At 40.6% G+C, this 18,376-nt stretch overlaps 1 protein-coding gene across 2 annotated transcripts in view; it reads right to left on the bottom strand.

Moving 5' to 3' along the window:
• ptprga (protein tyrosine phosphatase receptor type Ga) overlaps window positions 1-18,376 on the bottom strand; it is a 280,191-nt gene that overhangs the window by 241,253 nt on the left and 20,562 nt on the right. Inside the window, exon 1 of one of the 2 annotated variants that reach the window (XM_079597965.1) lies at window positions 7,133-7,268. The exons of the other annotated variant lie outside the window; for it this stretch is intronic. The gene's annotated coding sequence lies outside the window, so the exon portion shown is untranslated. Of the gene's footprint in view, window positions 1-7,132; window positions 7,269-18,376 lie in introns of those variants that run through there. 2 annotated transcript variants of the gene reach the window in all.

The raw sequence follows: 18,376 nt of genomic DNA, 5'->3' as shown, positions 1-18,376 counted from the left end.
TTATGTTTTTAACTCAAGTGCTAAACAATAAGAAGCCACAATAAGAAGCCACGAATGTTTGCCCTGAAATAGGTTTTATTATTTATAGTTTTATTGTTCATTTTATAAATATTCGTATATCTTTTGGTTGCATGCTTGCATCATGTTTTACATTTTAAAAAAGAAGAAGAAATTATTGAGATAAGTACTGTACCTTCACTGGATTACCCAAAATAGCCATTATTACCATATGGGTATTTGCTTTTTTATATATATATTTCCAGCAATAATAAGAAGGTCGTGTCATATAATGTTACCATGATATAAAATGAATCATTGAGATTATTAAGTACTGCCCACCCCTACTACAACATGAGGTAATTCAAACCCTTATTTTACAGTAATAGCGGGTGTACTTCAAGGTGACCTCCAGCTAGTGGCCCGTGACAAAACAAACACTTTGTAAAGATGTGATGGCATGTGATACGGAAGGAGGAAAAGGGAACGAGAGATGGAGAAATCTGTCCTGCGGTGAGACCGGAGGGTGGCAGCTCCTCTTTGACATGTGTTGGGAAACTGGCACAGCGGGAACAAGCCTCAAGTGCACAGAGGAGGGCGAGAGGGCACAGAGGCAAGAGAAAGAGAGAAAGGGAGGTACGCCAGATGGCATCCGAGAACTTTCTCAAACACTTTTTCTTGCCAAGGGGAGTGGGCTTCAGTTGTGAAAGGTGCCACAGGGCACACACCATGTCCGCTGCAACACAGGAGTCACAACCCAAGCCAGGCGTTGCTGGAAGTCCACAGGAGTGTGAGAGTGTGTGTGAGAGAAACACACCATATGGAAGCGTGCACCTGCAGGTCATTATTACCACAGCCCGGATAACACGCATGATCAAGAGGAGCAGCACACCTGCACTCGGCCACGACCTGAATGTCACACCAGTGCTTCCTACAGAATTAGGATTTTTTTTTTCTAACTACAAACATATTTTAAAGCACACTATCATTTAAACAGAACTCGGACATAACTCATTTTTTTTTTTTCACATTTTAGAATAATAGTAGTCTTAAAAACTACCAAATAACACAAAAGGAAAGGTGGGATGTATGCAAAATCTTCTTTTTCAGCTTCCTCACTTTGTATGAAATAAATAAAATATAAAAATATCCCCCACCCCCACCAAATGCAAACAGGACATTGCATTACAAAATATTACATAAGATTATCTAATACTATATTGTATTATAGTGTAAGCCGCGTAACAGAAAGAAAGTTATTTTAATAGTATCCTTATCCTTGTGGCGAAAGTGATGTAGAGTGACGAAATAAGTGGGGAGGGTCTCGAAATCCGGAGACGAGTAATTCTAAAATACCAATGTAACAAAACTTTGTAATAAATCTGCACCTTTAACTACAAGCCATTTTATAAACATCCATGTAATCCATGTTACACGTAACACTCACTAACAGTTCAGACAAGTTATGGCAAATTTTTTTGCCATAACATTTTTGCCAAAACAATTTGACTGATTCAAACTAATAATGAGGTTGTACTGTAAATAATTTTTTGACCAATTTATTAAAAGAATTGTGAGTCATCACCAGATCATGAATCCAAACCACATCATTGCACCGTATGCAGTCAGCAAAAACAACGTAAGCGAAAAATACATTGTCTTGTTTCTTTCTGGAAACACATGGACCACAAATATCAGTAAATTATCAAAAGTTTCAAGAATGAAACCCCTTTGTTTGATTGTGCTGTACATCACTGTTAGCCACAGTAAGTTCTTACTGTTTACCAATCTTACGATGTTTTAGAGTGACAGAAAGCCTCTTGTTGAAGAATGTGTGTGCGTGTGTGTGAGGGAAAGAGAGCAGGAGATGACAGAAGGCGGGGAAAGACACCGAGCGGAACAGAGGACAACATTAGAGCAATAAAGCGCTGGAGTCATGGTCAGGGTTAAGGGCGGAGAGAGGAACAGAGAGAGTGAAAAAGGAAGAGGTGGTTTAACAAGCCAGCATGTCGCATTAGCGGCTTCATGCAGGACCATAAAACACAAGAGCCAGAGACAATCCTACTGTTTACAACCAAAGATACACTCACAACACACACACACACACACACACACACACACACACACACACACACACACAGTAGGACACACACACACACACACACACACACACACACACACACACACACACACACAAACTAGCCTATATGCACTGCCATCATGAATATTAACAGCTGTAGGTTCCACATAAATCTATGAGATATGCTAATTAGAAGGGTGAACAGGAAAATTAATTTTTAGCATAATTTGTGCTAAACAAGCTAAATTTATTGAACCACTGTTGTCAAATATCATTGCTGATTTAACATCTTAACACAATAATGACAGTTGTATCAACTAGCTGCACTGGAATACCTAGAAAAAATAAAACATGAAATCAAAATTGACCATATTTACTTTGTTAGCACACATTAGTCTTGAACAATTGTGGTGAACAATTCATCTGTGCGAGTTAATCTGCACAGGACAAAATGTTGTTTGTCTTTGTAATCTTTAGTCAAAATCAGGAAATTTGGATCGGTGCTCCTTCAGTGATGACGTCAGTATGACGGCTTGGCCAGAACACCCCCTCCTCTTCAACCACCGGTCTGCTACTATCGAAAGATGGCATGAAGGTGCACTATAATCAAGCCCTGCCGTTTCACTCAGAAATACATCAACACTGAAGTAACTACTGAGTCATGCTGACTTCAAGAAGTTAACAAGGAAGAAAGAAAGAAAGAAAGAAAGAAAGAAAGAAAGAAAGAAAGAAAGAAAGAAAGAAAGAAAGAAAGAAAGAAAGAAAGAAAGAAAGAAAGAAAGAAAGAAAGAAAGAAAGAAAGAAAGAAAGAAAGAGAAAACGATAACTAGAACGACAACCACTCAATATATTGACGTCAACATCGAGGAACGATAAATTTCTGTTTATTACCTATGTCGTCGCCGCTTTAAATGCTCAAGCTCTTTAAAGTAGGGTGGATTCTAATTGGCTTGTTTTTGGGATTGTTTTTATCGTTCATCAGCAGGGAAAGAAATCATTATTGAATATTACAAAAATATTGTTTGTCTGTGTTATTAACGATAATTGTGTAGTAGACATCGCTATTTTCAAAGTGTTAGAATGATTATTAAAACTTTATAGTTATGGTTACCGTTATAGTGATCATCCTTGGTGTGAATGGGCCTTTAAAGAGACTACCAACGGCAGCCATCTTGTTCTGAGTATTTAAAACTTGAATGTAGTAATGGTTAAAAAACACCACCTAAAATCAGCGTTAGCAAGTTGAATGGTTTAATGGTCTCCTAGCCTGGTCAATGTGAGCTGTTGGCTCTTTTAGAAAGGTTTTGGACAAAGCCCTGGACGTGTCAAAAGACTTTTGCTGACAAATAACCATGAATTTCTCGGCCCAGGTAACACGGAGAAAGACATTGTTCATTTTAGGGATACAAATTGGTATCGGATGATAATCACATTCTATGGCTCCATCACGAGTGCCTAAATTTGCCCGATCTCATGAACCGATCGTAATTTGAAGAGGTAAACCCGTTTGCTACTGACGCACATGTAAAGTATACAGATGAGGCTTTTGCGCAATGTTCTGTTTCGTAACTTTGCGAAACATTAGTAAACCATATAGTAAATCACAACTTTATTCAGAGCAGTCTCCATTTTAAAGTTGAACCATCGGAAAATGTTTTACATCTGGAGCCCGCTCAGATTGAGAGGTCTTGATGTACCATAGAATAGGAGTACACAACTGACACAGCGCTGGAAGATCATCGAAAAACCAAACTTGACTTTATGACCTGTCAATATAATAGTCATCATGTTAAGCACGAGTATTAACAAAATAAAAGTGCATGACTTTTTTTTTTCTGGTGTTGTGACATAAGCACCTCAAAACATAATCAAAATCAATTTTCTTCAAAATTTTAGACCATGTACATTTAGTAGAGTTACTAAAAGTAAGCCATTACTTTTAAGTATGCCACTTGAAATCATGTGAAATCATTTTAAAATGCCTTCAGGGTGTAAAGTTAAAAGTGAGAGCCTACAGTACATATCACTTATATGAAGCTTGAATGATCGTGTAGTCGGTAGTCGTCGATATTGGCTGTAAAAAAAACGAATCAGAGCATCCCTACTTCATTTACATATTGTAACGACACAAAGCTGGTTAAAAATTGGCAAAGTTACACTTAAATGAAAAAACTCAAACCCACTAATATACTTCAAAGATATAAACTTCAGAGGCTTTGGGAACTACAGTAGCTGTTCCTCAGATACATTCACTGTGACAAGCAGAATGACAAGAGCCTGTGCACTCCAGAAATTGCATAAAGTCAAATAATCATATTGCAGCTTGCTGTTTTGATATAACTCTTGCCATAATTGTTCACAATTTGCATCAGATTGTCTGTAAACAATATGAGAGCACGTCATCGGAGGCTGAGACCAGGTCTAAACGTTCTACACGCTTCGCATGCTGATATGAAGAAGAATCGACTGTTTGTCAGTATGATCCCAGTGTTTGATCTGAGTATCATATAACCCTTCTAAACAGGAAACAAACAGAAATGCACACATGGACACGACAGGTATATATTATTTATATTCATTTGTGTTCTCTCTTCTCATCTTCTATCTATCCACTATCGCCACGTCTGGCTAAACAGCTCAAATGAGCTAAACAAACAGTGGTCAGTTGGTTAACCTTCCCTGAGGAACTGGCAGCTCACACACAGCTGTCCTCGTTCCCCGGCTCCATGAATTCAGGGAGAAAAGGTAGGGTGGATGGAGAGAAGGAAGGCAAGGACGAAAAAATCTATAGTGGTACCTATTTGCTAAGTGATACAATCTTTGCTCACTTCCCCTTGAAATGAGGTGCTTCTGGGAAAGGGATCTCATTTTGCCTCAGCCAATCAGCTTGTGAGCATACGGGTAATGTGTGGGATCTCTGAGGGACAGACATACGCCTACAATGAACACACACACACTGGTCTGGATTCACGTCATAAATCTACGAGGACACCTGGGAATATAGGATGTAAGCCCGGAATTAAATGCAATTGGCTTCGGGAAGTTCAGCTTTGGTAGAGCCATTGAGTGACAGCCGCATAACCTTACAGTGTCTGACCGTCGATTCTGGCTAAGGCTGATATGAGATTTGATGGGTTAAAATTAAATATCCTCTCACAAAACCACAGGGGAAGAACTTATGACGGTTTGGTCTGAGCGCTGAGACCTGAAGAAAAAAAAAAAATGCTGACATGAGCTCTTATACAAGCAAACACACAATTCGTGTTGTCCTTCTTGCCATAATAATTAGGTGTTGGTATAATGTTGGTGTTAATAAAAAAATACACTTTTTTTTTATTGCTCAAAATATATTTTAATATTTTAATATTATAAATTAAGATTTATTACAATTACAATAGACTACTGTATAATAGGGAAAGTTTGATGTTAATTAATTACTTTCAATGAATTGGTTTGCTTCATCATTCAGAAATACTGACAGAAGTAGCCACTATAAATGTATAAATGTGCTGATGCAAAACATTTCTGATTGGAATGAAAAACTATTTTAAGTCATTTGATAGTATTATATCTTCTCCATATCAAAAATCTTAATACAATAATAATAATAATAATATATAGCCCTAGTTTAATATAATATAATTTATTTTTTATTTTTCACTACATTGTCCAACCATAGAATAAATTACAATACAATTTAGGATTTTTTTAATAGGTAAATGTGTTCAATAGAGAGGTCACTGATGCTGTAGACTCTCTAAAAGCCGATGAGAGCAAATCGTTTGCCCGCAGATGTCGATATGCTAAATACAAGTCGCCGCTGGCCTTTGCTCTGAACTGATAACCTGAGCAGAGCCGCTTAAAAGCCCCTTCAAATAACCTTCTTCTCGAAGCAAAGGAACAACCCACTTGTCTTCAGAGCAGTGCAATAAATTCATGTGAGATGTAACTAACATTCTCTCTCACACACACACACACACACACACACACACACACACACCTGACTCATGTGAAGAAAAGAAAGAATCAGTCCTGCCAGTCAAATTTCACAGTCAAACCTCTTCTCAAATGTCACATTATCTCATCTGAGAGGATCAGAACACAGCAGAATATTAGAGACAGAGAAAAGTATACGAAAGAAAAAAAGGAAAACTGTAAAAAAAAAAAAAAAAAACTTTGGTGAAAAGAAGCAATAGGCTACTAATCCACAGTGCAAAATGAAAATCAATGAGAGATTCATACACACTCGCACATCATTGGTGGTGTAATTAATTTCACATGACGAAACATACAAAAGAAATGTGAATCAGCAAATGTTGACATTTTCACACATTCACATATCGGTTTCCATTTAGTTCAGCAGCACAGGTTAAACAGCACTGGGATGACCAGAAAGCTAAACCCCCCCAGGGACCCTCATCTAACATCGACTCCCAAATCCCTGTGCAGTCCACTGACAAATACTGTACCAGCGCTACACACACACGCACACACACACACGCACACACACACACTTGCTCTCGGTCCCTCGCTAGGCTCTGAATCCCTCAGAGATTAACCTGGAATCTGTGTCCTTCAGGGATCCGCTGCATCAAGTAGCACAAATTAAAAGTGCTCCGGGGAGAAAGTTCACCTGCCGCCCTGTCAGCCATTACATTAGCCTCGAATAAAGCACCTTATGAATCACATTCCATAGTCTGACCAATAAACAAAAAAACTCTCCAGACAAGCTGAATTAGAGACATTTATAAACATGGCTGCCTGCAGCTTTCTAAGTTACCTCCAAAACATGAGTCCGCTCGCTGGTGAGAATGCCACAGTTGATATGCAGTTCCAGTCAGACGCTAGCCTAACTAGTGTTAGTCATTAGCACAACCCCGACAAGTTGTTCAGAAGATCTTAAAAGGTTTTATTTTGTGATTATGTCTAGCTAACTGTATATTACCCTGCTTATTACACATCCAACTTATCAAATATTTTGCAATATCACATTAACGTGTTGATGCTAAGAAAATTGCAGTTCACTAAAGAAGGAGTTAAAACTGAATAACTTACATTTAAAAAAAACCTTGCCAATTAGTTCGTTTGTTGTTGCTCCGCCAGCAAAATGTTTCCAAGCAAAGCAGCAGGAAAAACCCGAGTATTATTTCGTTCTCAATGAATCAAGTTTTTTGAACGAATCGGTTGAAGAAAAAAACGACTCAATGACTCTCTCACTTAATACACTTGTTGCCACCTACTGGCGTTTCGATATACAGAAAGAGTCATTTATTTTAAGATTTATTTATGTATTTATATATTAATTTAAATACTATTAATACAATTTCAAATAACAGTTTTCTATTCTAATTTTTTAAGCTGTAAAATATGTGATGGCAAAGCTGAATGTTCAGCAGCCATTCATATAGTCTTCAGTTTCACATAATCTTTCAGAAATCATTTTAATATGCTGTGTGTGCGTGCGTATGTTTTTGTGACACTTTTTTTGCCAGGATTCTGATAAATGGTTCAAAGAACAGCATTTATTTTATTTTGTTGTTGTTGTTGTTGTTGTTGTTGTTTTATTAACGTATGTCTTACTGTCACGTTTGACTGATTTAATGCATTCTAGGCTATACATTTCTAGTACTAGTAATTCTAGTAATTTTAGTACTGACCCTAAACCTTGTGTGTATGTTAGCAGAAACATATGAAAAAGTGAAAGAAATGAACACAGCAAATCAGTTAAACTGTTTATTGGACATTGAACTAAAACATATGTAAGAAAATGTGCCTTGATTGTTCATCCAAAATCAATATAAAATCAGCAGCACACGCAAACCCACATTAGATGCTATGCAGATTTATTTTACCTTGAGCTGTTCACTCACAGTGTACACGTCACACATTTAAACGATTTCACTGCAGTGCAGAGGCGGGATAAACGCATTTACGCTCTGAATTGCAACTCATATGCAAGTGTTACATTTTGGGCAAAATGTTGATTCTTGTGCACAGCCGAAAACAAGGATAGCTAACCTATATATAGTGATGACTGTGACAATGCATTTTTCTCAGCACTCATTTTGGTTCTATAATTAGTTCAGTTACTTGTTAATAATCTGTTTTATGAGCAGTTTACCATTACAATTTAAACCATAATTGCTCAATAAATGTTTTTAGGATATATCCAGTCATTTTGTACCATATATAGCCTGTAAACACACAGACACAGGTGGGAGACCGTGAATTGACACCATTGACTGATGTGCTGAAAACTTTTGGAAACTCTACTCACATTGTCTGGACTAAGCCAGCATTAGCAACTTTCTCCAGATTCCACAGATGTGAAGGCCGAGGGCTGCTGACTCCTCGACCTCAATCACTGTTGACCCCCTAACCTTGGGCTCCGTGACACCAGCATCCCCCACAGCACACAGATTTGACTGCAACCGAAGACTAGATGCCGTTTCCTTCTCCTAGAACACTAACTCCTCTGTCTCTGTTTTCCTCTTCACATTATTCTAACAGACTCCCTTAAGAGCAATCCAATCAAAGAGCTCATGGCTGTAGATACATCAGCGGTGAGAAAACCACATGCACATTAGCATTAAAACTTAGCGAAGCATGAACAGAAATTCTGAGTCAAAAGACAATGCTGGTAATAAGATATTCACTATTTTTAAAGCCCTGCTGATTTTTAAAAAAAAACTGAGGTATAACATTTGAATTGACAAATATGTGATGGAGGTTTTAGTCAAATTTAAATACTTCTGCTAAACATTTCCATAACGTCTTATTTGTTTGATTTGAAAGCCACAGGGACAGAAGCATCGTGCCGTTTGGATTTTGTTATACTACAAACCCCAACTGCCGGGTGTGCAATGCAAATGTCTGAAGCAGGGTTGCCAGATCTGCACAACAAAACCCGGCCAATTGCTAATCAAAACTAGCCCAATCTCAGTCCGAGAGGAGGGTGGGCCCAATCTCAGTCCGAGAGGGGGGTGGGCCCAATCTCAGTCCGAGAGGGGGGTGGGCCCAATCTCAGTCCGAGAGGGGGGTGGGCCCAATCTCAGTCCGAGAGGGGGGTGGGCCCAATCTCAGTCCGAGAGGGGGGTGGGCCCAATCTCAGTCCGAGAGGGGGGTGGGCCCAATCTCAGTCCGAGAGGAGGGTGGGCCCAATCTCAGTCCGAGAGGGGGGTGGGCCCAATCTCAGTCCGAGAGGGGGGTGGGCCCAATCTCAGTCCGAGAGGAGGGTGGGCCCAATCTCAGTCCGAGAGGGGGGTGGGCCCAATCTCAGTCCGAGAGGGGGGTGGGCCCAATCTCAGTCCGAGAGGGGGGTGGGCCCAATCTCAGTCCGAGAGGGGGGTGGGCCCAATCTCAGTCCGAGAGGAGGGTGGGCCCAATCTCAGTCCGAGAGGGGGGTGGGCCCAATCTCAGTCCGAGAGGGGGGTGGGCCCAATCTCAGTCCGAGAGGGGGGTGGGCCCAATCTCAGTCCGAGAGGGGGGTGGGCCCAATCTCAGTCCGAGAGGGGGGTGGGCCCAATCTCAGTCCGAGAGGGGGGTGGGCCCAATCTCAGTCCGAGAGGGGGGTGGGCCCAATCTCAGTCCGAGAGGGGGGTGGGCCCAATCTCAGTCCGAGAGGGGGGTGGGCCCAATCTCAGTCCGAGAGGAGGGTGGGCCCAATCTCAGTCCGAGAGGCGGGTGGGCCCAATCTCAGTCCGAGAGGGGGGTGGGCCCAATCTCAGTCCGAGAGGGGGGTGGGCCCAATCTCAGTCCGAGAGGAGGGTGGGCCCAATCTCAGTCCGAGAGGAGGGTGGGCCCAATCTCAGTCCGAGAGGGGGGTGGGCCCAATCTCAGTCCGAGAGGGGGGTGGGCCCAATCTCAGTCCGAGAGGGGGGTGGGCCCAATCTCAGTCCGAGAGGGGGGTGGGCCCAATCTCAGTCCGAGAGGAGGGTGGGCGTGGGCCCAATCTCAGTCCGAGAGGGGGGTGGGCCCAATCTCAGTCCGAGAGGAGGGTGGGCCCAATCTCAGTCCGAGAGGAGGGTGGGCCCAATCTCAGTCCGAGAGGGGGGTGGGCCCAATCTCAGTCCGAGAGGGGGGTGGGCCCAATCTCAGTCCGAGAGGGGGGTGGGCCCAATCTCAGTCCGAGAGGGGGGTGGGCCCAATCTCAGTCCGAGAGGGGGGTGGGCCCAATCTCAGTCCGAGAGGAGGGTGGGCGTGGGCCCAATCTCAGTCCGAGAGGGGGGTGGGCGTGGGCCCAATCTCAGTCCAAGGTGGTCTCGCTTCAACCCGTGGACTAGAAAAGCAACTCGCAGCAACAGTGTAAAAGTAGCCTATCTCAAGACAGCTGTAGCTATTGCATGATAATTAAGAAGAGTTAAATTTGTATCAGAAATAATATTCCATTAAAACATAATTTTTTCATATAGGTATTTATTTAATTAAAATATATATTTTTTTATGGAATATAAAAAATATTATGAAATTAAATGTGAGTTGGTTGTGGTAGGATTCCAAGGTGTTTCTATGCAGTTGCTAAGCTGTTTGAGAGGGGTTTATCATGTTTGTATGTGGTTGCTAGGTTGTTCTGAGTGATTGCTATGTGGTTGCTATGGTAAGGTTTTATCAGGAGTTTTTGTATTCTTGTATATTGTTGCTAGGTTGGTCTGAGTGATTGTTATGCGGTTGCTATGGTAAGGTTTTATCAGGAGTTTTAGTACGCTTGTATATTGTTGTTAGGATGTTCTGGGTGGTTGTTAGGTAGTTGCTAAGGTGTTCTGAGGGGTTTTCCACATGTTTGTACAGTAAGTGGCTGCTAATGTGTTCTCGGTGGTTGCTTTGCAGTTGTTGGGTGTTTTGAGGGGTTTTCAGCAGTTAGTATGTGGTCGTTAGGGTGTTTTGAGGGGTTTTCAGCAGTTAGTATGTGGTTGTTAGGGTGTTCTGAGTGGTTGCTATGCAGTTGTTGGGTGTTTGGATGAGGTTTTAGCCATTAGTATGTTGTTGCTATGGTGTTCTGAGTAGATGTCATATGAGTGCAAATGTGCTTAGATGGATTTTCAGCAACTTGTACAGTATGTGGTTGCTAGGGTGTTCCGGATGGTTGCTATATACAGTAGTTGCTAATGTGTTCTGAAGGGTTTTCAGCCATATGTGGTTGCTAGGGTGTTCTGGGGGGTTGTATGCAGCTGCTATGTGTGTTTTACGTTGTTTTTAGCATGTTTGTATGTGGTTACTAGGATGTTCTGGTTGGGTTCAATGCGGTTGCTAAGGTTTTCTAAAGGATTTTCAGCATGCTAGTAAGTGGTTGCAAGGGTGTTTTGTTTGGTTGCTATGTGGTTGCTAAGGTGTTCAGGTGTGTTTTCAGTAGGGCTGGGCGATAAAACGATAACGATAATTATCGCGATATAATTTTTCTCGATAAAACGATATCAAGAGTTCGATAAATGTTCGATAATGTTTTCGCGCCAAAAGCGGAACGAATCTCTTTTGAACCGCGCGCGCCACACGGACCGTTTATCCGCTCGGCTCAAAGTCCAAACGGCAGCGCAGCGCGAGTTCACTAGAGCAGACGCGTTTACTCTGATCGGTCTCGGTCACTAGATCCAGTGAGAAGCGCTTGAATTCAGCGAGGAACACACGTCTCAGGGATTTAAACCAGTTTAAAGGCAGATGAGACCGCGCTGACGAACAGCAGAAACACTGAGCGCAACGATACAGTCAGAAGGCTTTTCCGTCTACACATTCCCATCATTTACCACGGATTTAACGTTACTGTAACGTTAGCCTAGTAATATTAACTGCACCATGAAATGTGGGATATATATATATATTGAATTGTATAATATTATTAATGTAGACGATGTATTGAAGGACTAATGGAATATAATTACAGTTTTTAATAATGTATTTAGGCTACTGGTTTTCATAAATACCATAGAAACCATAAAGTTACATTTTATCTGTGGTTATCATGATCTAAATGCATGATGCTGGATGACCAATGGTTCATTTTAATAAAACTAAAGAATATTACATTTTACCAAATAAAAATAATGTTGTTACTTTTCTTTTTAACAGATGTTACTGTTTTTGTTAATGAACATAAATTGTATATATAGTAAATCTGCATCCTAACTCAAGCTAATACTACTGAAATAAAGATATTTATTTTGTGAAGGAAAAATTACACGTTTGAATGTTCTACCTCGGATTTGTGAATGTTTCCCTGTTTGGCAAGTGTTTGTCATGATATGTTCTGATAATAGTTTCAGATGATTCAGATGATAGTTTAAAAACACAATGCTCTGGTTTCTACAGCTTTCACTTAGGAGTAAAAATCTGTCTTTAAACTTGACATTTATCGATAATTATCGATATCGACTGATATAAAAAAAAATATCGTGATATTTTTTTTTGGCCATATCGCCCAGCCCTAGTTTTCAGCATGTGTGTATGTGGTTGCTAGGATGTTCTTGTTTGGATGCAATGTGGTTGCTAAGGTGTTCTAAGGGTTTTTTCAGTCTGTTAGCACTGTTTGTGGCTGCCAGGGTGTTCTGGGTGGTTGCTATACAGTTGCTAAGGTGTTCAATGAGGGGTTGCTAGGATGTTCTGTCTGGTTGCTAAGGTGTTCAGGGAGGTTTTCACAATGTTTGTATGTGGTTGTTAGGGAGTTCTGGTTGGGTGCAATCGAGTTGCTAAGGTGTTCTGACGGGTTTTCAGCATGTTAGTATACTGTATTTGGTTGCTATGATGGTTTGGGTGGTTTCTATGTGGTTGCTAAGTACACTGCTAAGTATTATTTTCACACAAGTGTGCCGCACAAGTCCTGAAAAGTGAAGCCAAAACATTTCGCCCCCTGGTGGGTGGCTGCAGTATAGGTCATAAACCCGCCCCCTCCATTGAATCGAATGGGACGTGAGCCAATCTAAATAATCTAAATACAATTCAAATAATTTTTTCCCTAAAATTGGTGTGTCATTTTAAGTAGTTCTTATCACGCATATATATGTTCAAGTGTTCGTTTTCCCAATGGTTTTAGTTAGTAACTTAGATGCTATAAAAAAACGGGGTGTAACATCATGATTGCCAGCTGTGCTTGCGACGGAGTCAAAGAACGACATAATCGGCAATGACCATTACTGTGATATTTTGACTTCATTTTTCTACAGTGGAAGGAAGCTTTTTTTTCAGTCTATGTTCAGCAAACAGCAAGCTCAAATCCAACCGGACTCCTACATTGAGGCTTTTGACAGGACATAGATCCCCCAATTGCTCAAATGACTGCTTAACACAAATGTGGAATAAAGAAACCCTCGGTAGAACCTTTTTATTTTTTAAAACATTACTGGCGCTGAGCTGAAAACATTGGTTTAACAGCTGGGGGTTTTGAACAAAACAGCGAGTTGATTATAGGTTAGTTTAACCTTATTTCATAGTTTAACATTTAGGTTGTTTTCAAACAATGCCAGTGCAACACTGAGTCACAGAAAATAATCCAGCTCATTTTGACCCAATGCCACTCAATATTAATGTCACAATGAGTCACAGTAATACAGCCCCCCCCCCCCCCCCCTTATCATCTGTTATGTCTTTTCCCCTCTCTCTCACCATCTCCGTAACCCACAGCTCACTCTATCTATTGAGTTCTACCAGCAATGAAGGCGAAAACTCCAGGCCATGGCATTTTGAGGCCATTTAGACAAGCTACTGTGAAATGACTAATTGGTTAAACAAGATTTTCTCTCTGGTAGAAGTCTCGCTCTTTTTTCTCTCTCTCTCTTTTCTCTCTCTCTCTCTCTCTCTCTCGTAGAATTGGAACAGAATCTGAGTTGTTTACTTCAGAAGTTTAGTATTTGTACTATCCCAACAGGATTTCATATTTTACTGGTAGCTAAAATTGTGTCAGCTGGCTTAAGTATGTAAATATCCGTTTCCTTGTTCGGAGTGTGTGAAGTCGGGTCCATCTGTGTTTACTGACTGCCCTTCTGTTCCGTGGCCTTTGCTTCTGTCAGCATGAGGTCACTTCCTCCAGATACTTCCACACATTTGTCACTTCTAAGATTATGATGGCCTTTAAAGTAAACTTGAAATCAAAATTTACCCTGTTTACTTTCTTAAAGGCACAGTTCACCCAAAAATGAAAAGTATATCATCATTTACTTACTCTCATATCTTTCCAAACCTATATGTATTTTTTTCTTCTGTGGAATAAAAAGCAAGATATATATATTTTTGAATTTTTGGGTCCAAACTAAATTGGACCTCAATTGATTTCATTGTATGGACAAAGGAGTTTAGAACAATGTGAGGCTGAGTAAATAAAATACTTGTTTTTATTTTTGGGTGACTATACCTTTAAGAACAAGGTAAATGTTGATTTCTGATGATTTTTTTTTTTCTGGATGAATTTCCTGTTATTCTCAGAATATGTGTCACATTGCTTTAGTTAAACTGGTTGCAGACATTTGTCTTAGAACGATTAATAAGAAATCAGTAGCTCTGAAAACAAACAGGGGGATCTAAAGGTCAGGATCAGTGAGTCAATTATGCAATAAAAAACACACACACAGAAAACCTGATACTTTCATGCAGGTAGACTTATAAACGTAGAAGACCCAACGTAGTCTTGCGACACTCAGAAAGACCTCAAAGCATTAAACAACCTGTAAACGAGTAGAAAACATGGAGGCTAAAAGGATAGCGAGTATCAAAAGCTAACATCTAGCAAATGCATTTTTTCAGGAATGTCTATTCTCCTGCCAGTCCGTAACAGCATTCGCCCCTCAACACACACACACACACACACACACACTCTCTTATCGGCTCCGTTGACTCACACTCTTCATCTCCCTCCTCGCTCCATCCACTTCTAAAGTAGCTTTGAAGTTATTTTGGAATCAATACTTCATGGAAGCCAGTGAACGACTATCAGGATACAGAAGGGAACAGTGAACTAGATTTAAGGAGCCGTTTAGTAAAGAGGGCCAGGCTGACCCTGTCAGAAAGCCAAAGTTACGCTCTCAGGCAGAGGCAGAGACCGACGCAGAGCTGGAACAGATGAGATTCCACCAACATGCAGATGCTAGTTTGAACCCGATGACAAACTGCCTTGATTCTGCTTATCAAGGTGTCCTTTCTATTACCAACAATCAGCTAAATTGCTCTAAATATCATATTAAGGACATTCAAAGAGAAGTTTTTAAAAGACCTAATGTCTCTTGCCAAAGCCCTTTTATGTTGTTATTTGTTTCAAACGAACTATGATAGCTATGCTAGCAAACTAACCATGCTATGCTATGCTATGCTATGCTAACCTTCATGAAATTTTCATTACAAATCCATATGGCTTATGTCAGCAGTTTCCCTCAAAATATCAGAACTCTGCCATAAAAAAAAACAGTTTTGACCAGATTGGACCAGTTTCTATTCCAACATTTCCAAGATAGTCTTAACTGTCTTGAAATGTGCAACATGTAACATGAAATATATAATGAAATACATACACATACACATACTGTACAGTACACACACCTGTCACTTTTATTAGGTATGGCAGCAATTCAATGATTTTAAGCATGTAGACATGGTCAAGATGATCTACTGAAGCTCAAACTGAGCATCAGAATGACGGAGAAAGGTGATTTAAGTGACTTTGAACGTGGCATGGTTGTTGGTGCCAGACGGGCTGGTATTTCAGAAACTGTTGATCTACTGGGATTTTCATACAAAACCATCTCTAGGGTTAACAGAGAACGATCCGTGTAACGAAGTTAGTAATTCAGGGTTAGTAATCCTCGTGCCATTCTCTCACGGCTCTCGGCCTTGCCCTGCTTGCCAGAGCAGCAGTTCTGTGGGCAAAAAAACTTGTTGATGCCAGAGGTCAGAGGAGAATGGCCAGATAGAAAGGTAAATAACCATTTGTTACAACCAAGGTCTGCAGAAGAGCATCTCTGAACACACAACACATCGAACCTTGAAGCAGACAGGCGACAGCAGCAGAAGAGGACTACACAGAGCGCCAATCCTGTCAGCTAACAACAGCAAACTCAGCCTATTCACACAGGCTCACCAAAACGTTGGCCAACAGAAGACAGAAGATTGGAAAAGCGTTGATTGGTCTGATGGGTCTTGATTTCTGCTGTGACATTCAGATGGTAAGGTCAGAATTTGGTGTAAACAACACCCACCCTGCCTTGTATCGACGGGTCGTAATGCTGCGGAGGATATTTTCTTGGCCCTTCAGTACCAATTGAGCATCGTTAAAACATCACAGCCTACCGGAGTATTGTTGGTGACCATGTCCATCCCTTTATGACCACAGTGTACACATCTTCTGATGCTATTTCCAGCAGTCACAAAGCTCAACACATCTCAATGTGCACCAATGAATTGACAGTGAATGTTCTTACCCACACAGTCTTACACCAATAATGCTTTATAAACCCACATCAATCTTCTTTTTTTAGGTAAAGGTCACTAAGCAAAACCTGATCGGCAAAGATTTTCGCTGAATTTTTTGTTAATTTCTGGCTGCTTATTCAATGTGCACATTTTATGTTCACGTTTTGATGCTAAAAACTGATAAAAACACAGAAGATTCCAACATATTGTGTGAACTCAGTTTTCTGGTGTTGACCTTAATATGAGAGTTCCAGTAAAGTTTCGAGATGGCATCAGGGTTTAATTTAACAACCGAACACAAAGTCTTGCAGCTATTTCTCTGATCAGCTCATTTGCCATAGGAAATCTAAAGGCTTGTCAGTCATCAGAGAAGCTGCTCTTGAGAAGATCACACGCTCTCACGGCACTCGTGGAATCACATGCATGAGTGTGTGTGCGTGTGTGTGTGAGCACGTGTCTGACGAATGCTAATTAAACAGATTACAACAGTGGTACGAGTGACTCGCGGTGATAAAGGAGGTGACCTACTATTAATGTTCTCCACCCATTCTATTTAATCCAATTGAATGTCTTTCTGCACGTCTCTTTGTTCGGGCTCAACCTGCCACTCAAATGATCATTGTATCCCCGTTCACTTTTTCACTCAACAATGCCTCACGTAAATCTAGCATGGATGCAGCGGCTATTCAGTGTACCGACAAAGAGCCGTATTGTCTTATTGTGTGTCTCTCAAAGTTTAGCATTTAAAGGCAAATAAACAGATGAACCGATCTTGAAAGTGAGATAAACACCCAATTCCAAGCAGCAAGACAGCAACAAAATGAACCTTCTTTTAGCTTCTCTTGGAAGGAAAATAACACACATTCTTTAAAGAGACAGCCGTGTAATCAAAAATTGGTCCTAAAGGGGTCATTACACAACTCGATAAGCATAAATTCATGGGTTAGATGTCTGTGAAAGAACATTTTGTTGTATATTATCATGTTTTATAAGTGTGTACTATGAAAGCCTGTTTGCGTGTCTCTGAAAAAGTTAAATAAATTGAAAATAAATATCACACAGCAAGATATAAAGCCTTACTGCCAGAACATTGTGAGGTATAAGTCACAATTGTGAGGGGGGAAAAAGTGGGAAAAACAAAAAAATAAAGTGTCATTTTGTGATTTTATGCCAAATTGTGAAAAATAATGACATTTGTAAGACATAGTCACATTTCTGAGAAATATGGTCACAATTAAAAAAATTAGCAGTTGTTGTGCAAAGCTCCAGTACAATTTAGACAAATGACAAAAAAGATCAGTAAGATAACACAGAATATCTCAATACTAGGACCCAGTAATACATGTTCCTGCTGATTCCTACTTTTAGTATGTGCTTCCATACCGCATATTTGAGCAATATCATCCTTTCACTCAATCCTTGCTCTTTACCCATCTCATCCATTTATTCAGAAAAAACCCTCATCGCATGGGGGTTCTTAAGCTCCACACTCGCACACAGGAAGTCCACTTCCCTTGCCAACGTACACAGTTGCAAAGCGCTTCTACCTCCCTCCTCAGATCTAATGAGAGCTTTTTACAGCTGCCAATGGCCAAACATTTTTTTTTTGTGCCAACAGGAAACACAAACTCAAGCCGACCAGATGATAAGGCAGCCCCATCCAAACTAAGCCAGTAAGCTGCATTTCATTTCAAATTGCGATCTAGACCGTCTTATGCCCAACCTGAGGTAAATCCGCCCAGTGATACACCATTTAACTCCATCTCTCATTTCCTCCAGAGATCTATCTGAGATGAGCAGGCAATGTGGCTTAAGGACTCATATCTGCTCAGCTTTCAGCATCTTCACTGGCCCCGCGAGCGCTTTGTGGTTGACCGTCCCGCTCGACGGCCGGCAGGAAGAGATAATGAAAATCAG

Source organism: Phoxinus phoxinus (genome assembly GCF_949152265.1).
Source record: "Phoxinus phoxinus genome assembly, chromosome: 22".
Classification (NCBI taxonomy): Eukaryota; Metazoa; Chordata; class Actinopteri; order Cypriniformes; family Leuciscidae; genus Phoxinus; species Phoxinus phoxinus.
Note: the sequence above shows the minus strand (reverse complement) of the source record. Positions and strands in the feature narration are given on the sequence as shown.